At 41.6% G+C, this 12,227-nt stretch overlaps 1 protein-coding gene across 1 annotated transcript in view; it reads left to right on the top strand.

The window, feature by feature from the left end:
- Positions 1 to 2,199: 2,199 nt before the first annotated feature.
- LOC144485989 (uncharacterized) overlaps positions 2,200 to 12,227 on the top strand; it is an 87,155-nt gene continuing 77,127 nt past the window's right edge. The window contains exon 1 of the mRNA XM_078204087.1: positions 2,200 to 2,274. The gene's annotated coding sequence lies outside the window, so the exon portion shown is untranslated. The remainder of the gene's footprint in view (positions 2,275 to 12,227) is intronic.

The raw sequence follows: 12,227 nt of genomic DNA, 5'->3' as shown, positions 1-12,227 counted from the left end.
CTGAGGCGTTCAAGTCAGGCGACACTGACCTATACAAGAAAGCCAGATACGATCGAAGGAGATCCATCAAAGATACCAAAAGACAATACCGGACCAAGCTAGAGTCCCAGGCTAGCTACACCGACCCCCGCCGACTATGGCAAGGTCTGCAAGACATAACAGGCTACAGGATGAAAGCGTGTAAAATTGCCGGCTCCAACGCACCCCTCCCTGATGAGCTCAATGCATTCTATGTCCATTTTGAGCAAGAGGTCGGTGAGAGCATGCCCTCCACCCAAGAAGCCCTGGATGAACCTGTATCTGGGGTCACCATTGCAGATGTCAGAGCAGCTTTCTCCAAGGTCAACCCCAGAGAGCAACTGGCCCGGATGGGGTACCCGAACGAGCACTCAGATCCTGCGTGGATCAGCTGGCGGGGGTATTCATAGATATCTTCAACCTCTCTTTACAACAATCTGAGGTTCCTATCTGCTTTAAGAAGATGACCATTATCCCGGTACCTAAGGAAAGCCAGGCAGCCTTAATGACTATCGGCCGGTGGCTCTGACATCCATCATTATGAAGTGCTTCAAAAGGCTAGTTATAGCACGAATCAATTCCAGCCTCCCGGACTGCCTGGATCCACTACAGTTTGCCTACTGCCGCATCAGGTCCACAACAGATGCCATCTCCCTCATCCTGCACTCAACCCTGGAACACCTAGGTAACAAGGACACCTGTGTCAGACTCCTATTTATTGACTACAGTTCAGCCTTCAACACTATTATTCATACGAAACTCATCTCCAAACTCTGTGGCCTGGGCCTCGGCTCCTCCCTCTGCAACTGGATCCTGAACTTCCTAACTCACAGACCACAATCAGTAAGGATAGGCAACAACACCTCCTCCACGATCATCCTCAACACCGGTGCCCCACAAGGCTGTGTTCTCAGCCCCCTGCTATACTCCTTATACACCTATGACTGTGCGGCCAAATTTCCTTCCAACTCAATTTTCAAGTTTGCTGACGATACCACCGTAGTGGGTCGGATCTCAAACAATGATGAGACAGAGTACAGGAATGAGATCGAGAATCTGGTGAACTGGTGCAGCAACAATAATCTCTCCCTCAATGCCCTCAAATGAACAAGATTGTCATTGACTTCAGGAGGTGTGGCGGAGAACATGCCCCTTTCCACAACAGCAGGGACGAAGTGGAAATGGTCGAGAGCTTCAAGTTTTTAGGTATCCAGATCATCAACAACCTGTCCTGGTCCCCCCCATGCCGACACGATAGTTAAGAAAGCCCCACCAACACCTCTACTTTCTCAGAACACTAAGGAAATTTGGCATGTCAGCTACGACTCTCACCAACTTTTACAGAAGCATCATAGAAAGCATTCTTTCTGATTGTATCACAGCTTGGTATGGCTCTTGCTCTGCCCAAGACCGCAAGAAACTACGAAAGGTCGTGAATGTAGCCCAATCCATCACGCAAACAGCCTTCCATCCATTGACTCTGTCTATACTTGCCGCTGCCTCGGCAAAGCAGCTAGCGTAATTAAGGACCCCACGCACCCCGGACATTCTCTCTTCCATCAGGAAAAGATACAAAAGTCTGAGGTCACGTACCAACCGACTCATGAACAGCTTCTTCCCTGCTGCTGTCAGACTTTTGAATGGACCTACTTTGCATTAAGTTGATCTTTCTCTACACCCGAGCTATGACTGTAACACTACATTCTGCACTCTCTCGTTTCCTTCTCGATGAACGGTATGCTTTGTCTGTATAGTACGCAAGAAACAATACTTTTCACAGTATGTTAATACATGTGACAATAATAAATCAAATCAAAAACCAATGCGTTCACATCTACTATAATGTCACTAATACTATGTGCTTTATCCACCTGTTCTGCAAGTTTAAATAATTGATGCACTTAAATGGCCAGGTCCTCTGAACCTGTACGCTTCACTGCAACTGAAGAATTTTACCTCTCTTCCATTAATCCAGTCCCCCAAATATTTTCACCTGCAGCCCGGATTAAAAAAAGCACAATCCGAGTTTGCTTGTGAGGGCCATTCACCATTTGCGATGTGGAGTCCCTCAATGGCGGGGCGCATTACCCAGAGCGCCCCGCGCAGGTGGAACCGCCCTCGCCCCGTCCGGCGCGGCGCATGCGCCAAACCCAAACCATGCCCCCTCTTGCACGCAATGCACCCCGGGCCGGTCTGGAGTCCTCCCAGCGCCGGCGGAGGATCAGGGAGAGGGAGAAAGAGGGAGAAGAAGCTGAGGTCCGGTTGAGGAAGGGGAGAGGGCAGATAGTGAAGGGGTGAAGGAAGGAAGCAGGATGTGGGCCGCCCCAACCCAGGAGGGAAATCAATAAAGAAAAAGAAAGACAGACCGAGAAGGGGGAACAGAGAGAGAGAAGGCCAGGAGTGTGGGGGAGGGGAACCGCACATCGGGGGTCGCTTCAGAGGGGGGACTTGAGCTGGATATTATGTTCTCTTCAGGGCGATGTGTAATGTGGATATGATTGTTTTTAGGGCGATGTGTAATGTGGATATTATGTTCTCTTCAGGGCGATGTGTAATGTGGATATGATTGTTTTTAGGGGGGTGTGTAATCTGGATATTATGGTTTTTAGGGGGTGTAATCTGGATATTATGGTTTTTAGGGGGGTGTGTAATCTGGATATTATGGTTTTTAGGGGGTGTGTAATCTGGATTTTATGGTTTTTAGGGGGGTGTGTAATCTGGATATTATGGTTTTTAGGGGAGTGTGTAATCTGGATATTATGGTTTTTAGGGGGGTGTGTAATCTGGATATTATGGTTTTTAGGGGGGTGTGTAATCTGGATATTATGGTTTTTAGGGGGATGTGTAATCTGGATATTATGGTTTTTAGGGGGTGTGTAATCTGGATATTATGGTTTTTAGGGGGTGTGTAATCTGGATATTATGGTTTTTAGGGGGTGTGTAATCTGGATATTATGGTTTTTAGGGGGATGTGTAATCTGTATATTATGGTTTTTAGGGGGTGTGTAATCTGGATATTATGGTTTTTAGGGGGATGTGTAATCTGTATATTATGGTTTTTAGGGGGTGTGTAATCTGGATATTATGGTTTTTAGGGGGATGTGTAATCTGTATATTATGGTTTTTAGGGGAGTGTGTAATCTGGATATTATGGTTTTTAGGGGGTATGTAATCTGGATATTATGGTTTTTAGGGGGGTGTAATCTGGATATTATTGTTTTTAGGGGAGTGTGTAATCTGGATATTATGGTTTTTAGGGGGTATGTAATCTGGATATTATGGTTTTTAGGGGGGTGTAATCTGGATATTATTGTTTTTAGGGGGGGTGTAATCTGGATATTATGGTTTTTAGGGGGGTGTAATCTGGATATTATGGTTTTTAGGGGGTTGTGTAATCTGGATATTATGGTTTTTAGGGGGATGTGTAATCTGGATATTATGGTTTTTAGGGGTGTGTAATTTGGATATTATGATTTTTAGGGGGGTGTAATCTGGATATGATGGTTTTTAGGGGGTGTAATCTGGATATTATGGTTTTTAGGGGGGTGTGTAATCTGGATATGATGGTTTTTAGGGCAATGTGTAATCTGGCTATGATGGTTTTTAGGGGGTGTGTAATCTGGATATTATGGTTTGTACGGGGTAGTAATCTGGATATTATTGTTTTTAGGGGAGTGTGTAATCTGGATATTATGGTTTTTAGGGGGTATGTAATCTGGATATTATGGTTTTTAGGGGGGTGTAATCTGGATATTATTGTTTTTAGGGGAGTGTGTAATCTGGATATTATGGTTTTTAGGGGGTATGTAATCTGGATATTATGGTTTTTAGGGGGGTGTAATCTGGATATTATTGTTTTTAGGGGGGGTGTAATCTGGATATTATGGTTTTTAGGGGGATGTGTAATCTGGATATTATGGTTTTTAGGGGGGTGTAATCTGGATATTATTGTTTTTAGGGGAGTGTGTAATCTGGATATTATGGTTTTTAGGGGGTATGTAATCTGGATATTATGGTTTTTAGGGGGTGTAATCTGGATATTATGGTTCTTAGGGGGTGTGTAATCTGGATATTATGGTTTTTGGGGGAGTGTGTAATCTGGATATTATGGTTTTTTGGAGTTTGTAATCTGGATATCATGGTTTTTCGGGGGTTTGTAATCTGGATATTATGGTTTTTAGGGGGTGTCATCTGGATATTATGGTTTTTAGGGGTATGTGTAATCTGGATATTATGGTTTTTGGGGGGTGTAATCTGGATATTGTGGTTTTTTTGGGGGGGTGTAATCTGGATATTGTGGTTTTTAGGGGGATGTGTAATCTGGATATTATGGTTTTTAGAGGGGTGTAATCTGGATATTATGGTTTTTAGGGGGTGTGTAATCTGGATATTATGGTTTTTAGGGGGTGTGTAGTCTGGATTTTATGGTTTTTAGGGGGTGTGTAATCTGGATATTATGGTTTTTAGGGGTGTGTAATCTGGATATTATGGTTTTTAGGGGGTGTGTAATCTGGATATTATGGTTTTTAGGGGGTGTGTAGTCTGGATTTTATGGTTTTTAGGGGGGTGTAATCTGGATATTATGGTTTTTAGGGGGGTGTAATCTGGATATTATGGTTTGTAGGGGGTATGTAATCTGGATATTATCGTTTTTAGGGTGGTGTAATCTGGATTTTATGGTTTTTGGGGGGGTGTAATCTGGATATTATGGTTTTTAGGGGGTGTGTAATCTGGATATTATGGTTTTTAGGGGGGTGTAATCTGGATATTATGGTTTTTAGAGGGGGGTGTAATCTGGATATTATGGTTTTTAGAGGGGTGTAATCTGGATATTATGGTTTTTAGGGGGATGTAATCTGGATATTATGGTTTTTAGAGGGGTGTAATCTGGATATTATGGTTTTTAGGGGGATGTAATCTGGATATTATGGTTTTTAGGGGGTGTGTAATCTGGATATTATGGTTTTTAGGGGGTGTGTAATCTGGATATTATGGTTTTTAGAGGGGTGTGTAATGTGGATATTATGGTTTTTAGGGGTGTGTAATGTGGATATTATGGTTTTTAGGGGGTGTGTAATCTGGATTTTATGGTTTTTACGGGGGTGTAATCTGGATATTATGGTTTTTAGGGGGTGTGTAATCTGGATATTATGGTTTTTAGAGGGGTGTGTAATGTGGATATTATGGTTTTTTGGGGTGTGTAATGTGGATATTATGGTTTTTAGGGGGTGTGTAATGTGGATATTATGGTTTTTAGGGGGTGTGCAATCTGGATATTATGGTTTTTAGGGGTGTGTAATCTGGATATTATGGTTTTTAGGGGGCTGTGTAATCTGGATATTATGGTTTTTAGGGGTGTGTAATCTGGATATTATGGTTTTTAGGGGGTGTGCAATCTGGATATTATGGTTTTTAGGGGTGTGTAATCTGGATATTATGGTTTTTAGGGGGCTGTGTAATCTGGATATTATGGTTTTTAGGGGTGTGTAATCTGGATATTATGGTTTTTAGGGGGCTGTGTAATCTGGATATTATGGTTTTTAGGGGTGTGTAATCTGGATATTATGGTTTTTAGGGGGGTGTGTAATCTGGATATTGTGGTTTTTAGGGGGTGTGTAATGTGGATATTATGGTTTTTAGGGGGTGTGTAATCTGGATTTTATGGTTTTTAGGGGGGTGTAATCTGGATATTATGGTTTTTAGGGGGTGTGTAATCTGGATATTATGGTTTTTAGAGGGGTGTGTAATGTGGATATTATGGTTTTTAGGGGTGTGTAATGTGGATATTATGGTTTTTAGGGGGTGTGTAATGTGGATATTATGGTTTTTAGGGGGTGTGCAATCTGGATATTATGGTTTTTAGGGGTGTGTAATCTGGATATTATGGTTTTTAGGGGGCTGTGTAATCTGGATATTATGGTTTTTAGGGGTGTGTAATCTGGATATTATGGTTTTTAGGGGGCTGTGTAATCTGGATATTATGGTTTTTAGGGGTGTGTAATCTGGATATTATGGTTTTTAGGGGGGTGTGTAATCTGGATATTGTGGTTTTTAGGGGGTGTGTAATGTGGATATTATGGTTTTTAGGGGGGTGTAATCTGGATATGATGGCTTTTAGGCTGGTGTGTAATCTGTATATGATGGTTTTTAGGGGGTTGTAATCTGGATTTTATGGTTTTTAGGGGGGGTGTAATCTGGATATTATGGTTTTATGGGGGGTTTGTAATCTGGATATTATGGTTTTTAGGGGTGTGTAATTTGGATATGATTTTTTAGGGGGGTGTGTAATCTGGATTTTATCCTTTTTAGGGGGTGTGTAATCTGGATATTATGGTTTTTAGGGGTGTGTAATCTGGATATTATGGTTTTTAGGGGGCTGTGTAATCTGGATATTATGGTTTTTAGGGGTGTGTAATCTGGATATTATGGTTTTTAGGGGGGTGTGTAATCTGGATATTGTGGTTTTTAGGGGGTGTGTAATGTGGATATTATGGTTTTTAGGGGGTGTGTAATCTGGATTTTATGGTTTTTAGGGGGGTGTAATCTGGATATTATGGTTTTTAGGGGGTGTGTAATCTGGATATTATGGTTTTTAGAGGGGTGTGTAATGTGGATATTATGGTTTTTAGGGGTGTGTAATGTGGATATTATGGTTTTTAGGGGGTGTGTAATGTGGATATTATGGTTTTTAGGGGGTGTGCAATCTGGATATTATGGTTTTTAGGGGTGTGTAATCTGGATATTATGGTTTTTAGGGGGCTGTGTAATCTGGATATTATGGTTTTTAGGGGTGTGTAATCTGGATATTATGGTTTTTAGGGGGCTGTGTAATCTGGATATTATGGTTTTTAGGGGTGTGTAATCTGGATATTATGGTTTTTAGGGGGGTGTGTAATCTGGATATTGTGGTTTTTAGGGGGTGTGTAATGTGGATATTATGGTTTTTAGGGGGGTGTAATCTGGATATGATGGCTTTTAGGCTGGTGTGTAATCTGTATATGATGGTTTTTAGGGGGTTGTAATCTGGATTTTATGGTTTTTAGGGGGGTGTAATCTGGATATTATGGTTTTATGGGGGGTTTGTAATCTGGATATTATGGTTTTTAGGGGTGTGTAATTTGGATATGATTTTTTAGGGGGGTGTGTAATCTGGATTTTATCCTTTTTAGGGGGTGTGTAATCTGGATTTTATCCTTTTTAGGGGGTGTGTTATCTGGATATTATAGTTTGTAGGGGGTGTGTAATGTGGATATTATGGTTTTTAGGGGCAGTGTTATCTGGATATTGTGGTTTTTAGGGGGGGTGTAATCTGGATATTACGGTTTGTAGAGTGGTGTGTAATCTGGATATGATAGTTTTTAGGGGGCTGTGTAATCTGGATATAATGGTTTGTAGGGGGTGTGTAATCTGGATATAATGGTTTGTAGGGGGGTGTGTAATCTGGATATAATGGTTTGTAGGGGGGTGTGTAATCTGGATATTATGGTTTGTAGGGGGGGGTGTAATCTGGATATTATGGTTTGTAGGGGGGTGTGTAATCTGGATATGATGGCTTTTAGGGGGCTGTGTAATCTGGATATTATGGTTTGTAGGGGGGTGTGTAATCTGGATATTATGGTTTTTAGGGGTGTGTAATCTGGATATGATAGTTTTTGGGCGGTGTGTAATCTGGATATTATGGTTTTTAGGGGGGTGTGTAATCTGGATATGATGGCTTTTAGGGGGCTGTGTAATCTGGATTTTATGGTTTGTAGGGGGTGTGTAATCTGGATATGATGGCTTTTAGGGGGCTGTGTAATCTGGATATTATGGTTTGTAGGGGGTGTGTAATGTGGATATTATGGTTTTTAGGGGCAGTGTTATCTGGATATTGTGGTTTTTAGGGGGGGTGTAATCTGGATGTGATGGTTTTTAGGAGGTGTAATCGGGATATTATGGTTTTTAGGGGCTGTGTTATCTGGATATTATGGTTTGTAGGGGGTGTGTAATGTGGATATTATGGTTTGTAGGGGGGGGTGTAATCTGGATATTATGTTTTGTAGAGTGGTGTGTAATCTGGATATGATAGTTTTTAGGGGAGTGTAATCTGGATATTATGGTTTTTTGGGGGGGTGTAATCTGGATATTATGGTTTGTAGAGGGGTGTGTAATCTGGATATTATGGTTTGTAGAGGGGTGTGTAATCTGGATATTATGGTTTTTAGGGGGTGTGTAATCTGGATATTATGGTTTGTAGAGGGGTGTGTAATCTGGATATTATGGTTTGTAGAGGGGTGTGTAATCTAGATATTATGGTTTGTTGGGGAGTGTGTAATCTGGATATTATGGTTTGTAGAGGGGTGTGTAATATGGATATGATGGTTTTTAGGGGGTGTAATCGGGATATTATGGTTTTTTGGGACCTGTGTTATCTGGATATTATGGTTTGTAGGGGGTGTGTAATGTGGATATTATGGTTTGTAGGGGGGTGTGTAATCTGGACATTATGGTTTGTAGAGGGGTGTGTAATCTGGATATGATAGTTTTTAGGGGGCTGTGTAATCTGGATATTAGTTTGTAGGGGGGTGTGTAATCTGGATATTATGGTTTGTAGGGGAGTGTGTAATCTGGATTTTATGGTTTTTAGGGGGATGTGTAATCTGGATATTATGGTTTTTAGGGGGATGTGTAATCTGGATATTATGGTTTTTAAGGGGGTGTGTAATCTGGATATTATGGTTTGTAGGTGGGTGTGTAATCTGGATATGATGGCTTTTAGGGGGCTGTGTAATCTGGATTTTATGGTTTTTAGGGGGGTGTGTAATCTGGATATTATGGTTTTATGGGGGTTTGTAATCTGGATATGATGGTTTTTAGGGGGTGTAATCTGGATTTTATTGTTATTAGGGGGGGGTGTAATCTGGATATTATGGTTTTTAGAGGTGTGTAATCTGGATATTATGGTTTTTAGGGGGTTTGTAATCTGGATATTATGGTTTGTAGAGCGGTGTGTAATCTGGATATTATGGTTTTTAGGGGGTGTGTAATGTGGATATTATGGTTTTTAGGGGGGTGTAATCTGGATATGATGGTTTTTTAGGGGGATGTGTAATCTGGATATTATGGTTTTTAGGGGGGTGTAAACTGGATATTATGGTTTTCAGGGGACTGTGTAATCTGGATATTATGGTTTTTAGGGGGTGTGTAATGTGGATATTATTGTTTTTAGGGGAGTGTGTAATCTGGATATTATGGTTTGTAGGGGGCTGTGTAATCTGGATATAATGGTTTGTAGGGGGGTGTGTAATCTGGATATTATGGTTTGTAGGGGGGTGTGTAATCTGGATATTATGGTTTTTAGGGGTGTGTAATCTGGATATGATAGTTTTTGGGCGGTGTGTAATCTGGATATTATGGTTTGTAGAGGGGTGTAATCTGGATATTATGGCTTTTAGGGGGCTGTGTAATCTGGATTTTATGGTTTTTAGGGGGGTGTAATCTGGATATTATGGTTTTTAGGGATGTGTAATCTGGATATGATGGCTTTTAGGGGGCTGTGTAATCTGGATTTTATGGTTTGTAGGGGGAGTGTAATGTGGATATTATGGTTTTTAGGGGCAGTGTTATCTGGACATTGTGGTTTTTGGGGGGGTGTAATCTGGATATTATGGTTTTTAGGGGGGTGTAATCTGGATGTGATGGTTTTTAGGGGGTGTGTAATCTGGATATTATGGTTTGTAGAGTGGTGTGTAATCTGGATATGATAGTTTTTAGGGGGCTGTGTAATCTGGATATTATGGTTTGTAGGTGGGGGGGTGTAATCTGGATATTATGGTTTGTAGGGGGGGGTGTAATCTGGATATTATGGTTTGTAGAGGGGTGTGTAATCTGGATATGATGGTTTTTAGGGGGTGTGTAATCTGGATATTATGGTTTGTAGAGGGGTGTGTAATCTGGATATTATGGTTTGTTGGGGACTGTAATCGGGATATTATGGTTTTTTGGGACCTGTGTTATCTGGATATTATGGTTTGTAGGGGGTGTGTAATGTGGATATTATGGTTTGTAGGGGAATGTGTAATCTGGATATTATGGTTTTTAGGGGGTGTGTAATCTGGATATTATGGTTTGTTGGGGAGTGTGTAATCTGGATATTATGGTTTTTAGGGGGTGTGTAATCTGGATATTATGGTTTGTAGAGGGGTGTGTAATCTGGATATTATGGTTTGTTGGGGAGTGTGTAATCTGGATATTATGGTTTGTAGAGGGGTGTGTAATCTGGATATGATGGCTTTTAGGGGGCTGTGTAATCTGGATTTTATGATTTTTAGGGGGATGTGTAATCTGGATATGATGGTTTTTAGGGGGTGTAATCGGGATATTATGGTTTTTTGGGACCTGTGTTATCTGGATATTATGGTTTGTAGGGGGTGTGTAATGTGGATATTATGGTTTGTAGGGGGGTGTGTAATCTGGACATTATGGTTTGTAGAGGGGTGTGTAATCTGGATATGATAGTTTTTAGGGGGCTGTGTAATCTGGATATTAGTTTGTAGGGGGGTGTGTAATCTGGATATTATGGTTTGTAGGGGAGTGTGTAATCTGGATATGATGGCTTTTAGGGGGCTGTGTAATCTGGATTTTATGGTTTTTAGGGGGATGTGTAATCTGGATATTATGGTTTTTAAGGGGGTGTGTAATCTGGATATTATGGTTTGTAGGTGGGTGTGTAATCTGGATTTTATGGTTTTTAGGGGTGTTTAATTTGGATATTATGGTTTTTAGGGGGTGTGTAATCTGGATATTATGGTTTTTAGGGGGTGTGTAATCTGGATTTTATGGTTTTTAGGGGGGTGTGGAATCTGGATATTATAGAACATAGAACATAGAACATAGAACATTACAGCGCAGAACAGGCCCTTCGGCCCACGATGTTGCACCGACCAGTTAAAAAAAAACTGTGACCCTCCAACCTAAACCAATTTCTTTTCGTCCATGAACCTATCTACGGATCTCTTAAACGCCCCCAAACTAGGCGCATTTACTACTGATGCTGGCAGGGCATTCCAATCCCTCACCACCCTCTGGGTAAAGAACCTACCCCTGACATCGGTTCTATAACTACCCCCCCTCAATTTAAAGCCATGCCCCCTCGTGCTGGATTTCTCCATCAGAGGAAAAAGGCTATCACTATCCACCCTATCTAAACCTCTAATCATCTTATATGTTTCAATAAGATCCCCTCTTAGCCGCCGCCTTTCCAGCGAAAACAATCCCAAATCCCTCAGCCTCTCCTCATAGGATCTCCCCTCCATACCAGGCAACATCCTGGTAAACCTCCTCTGCACCCTCTCCAAAGCCTCCACATCCTTCCTGTAATGTGGGGACCAGAACTGCACACAGTACTCCAAGTGCGGCCGCACCAGAGTTGTGTACAGTTGCAACATAACGCTACGACTCCTAAATTCAATCCCCCTACCAATAAACGCCAAGACACCATATGCCTTCTTAACAACCTTACCTACTTGATTCCCAACTTTCAGGGATCTATGCACACATACACCTAGATCCCTCTGCTCCTCCACACTATTCAAAGTCCTCCCGTTAGCCCTATACTCAACACATCTGTTATTCCTACCAAAGTGAATTACCTCACACTTCTCCGCATTAAACTCCATCCGCCACCTCTCGGCCCAACTTTGCAACCTGTCTAAGTCTTCCTGCAAACTACGACACCCTTCCTCACTGTCTACCACACCACCGACTTTGGTGTCATCAGCAAATTTGCTAATCCACCCAACTATACCCTCATCCAGATCATTAATAAATATTACAAACAGCAGTGGCCCCAAAACAGATCCCTGAGGTACACCACTTGTAACCGCACTCCATGATGAATATTTACTATCAACCACCACCCTCTGTTTCCTATCCGCTAGCCAATTCCTGATCCAATTTCCTAGATCACCCCCAATCCCATACATCTGCATTTTCTGCAGAAGCCTGGTTTTATGGGGGGTTTGTAATCTGGATATGATGGTTTTTTAGGGGGTGTAATCTGGATTTTATTGTTATTAGGGGGGTGTGTAATCTGGATATTATGGTTTTTAGTGGTGTGCAATCTGGATATTATGGTTTTTAGGGGGTTTGTAATCTGGATATTATGGTTTGTAGAGCGGTGTGTAATCTGGATATTATGGTTTTTAGGGGGTGTGTAATGTGGATATTAT

The sequence above is a fragment of the Mustelus asterias genome, unplaced genomic scaffold (assembly GCF_964213995.1).
Source record: "Mustelus asterias unplaced genomic scaffold, sMusAst1.hap1.1 HAP1_SCAFFOLD_261, whole genome shotgun sequence".
Taxonomy (NCBI): domain Eukaryota; kingdom Metazoa; phylum Chordata; class Chondrichthyes; order Carcharhiniformes; family Triakidae; genus Mustelus; species Mustelus asterias.
The sequence above is the reverse complement of the archived record's forward strand: the minus strand, read 5'-3'. Positions and strand labels throughout refer to the sequence as shown.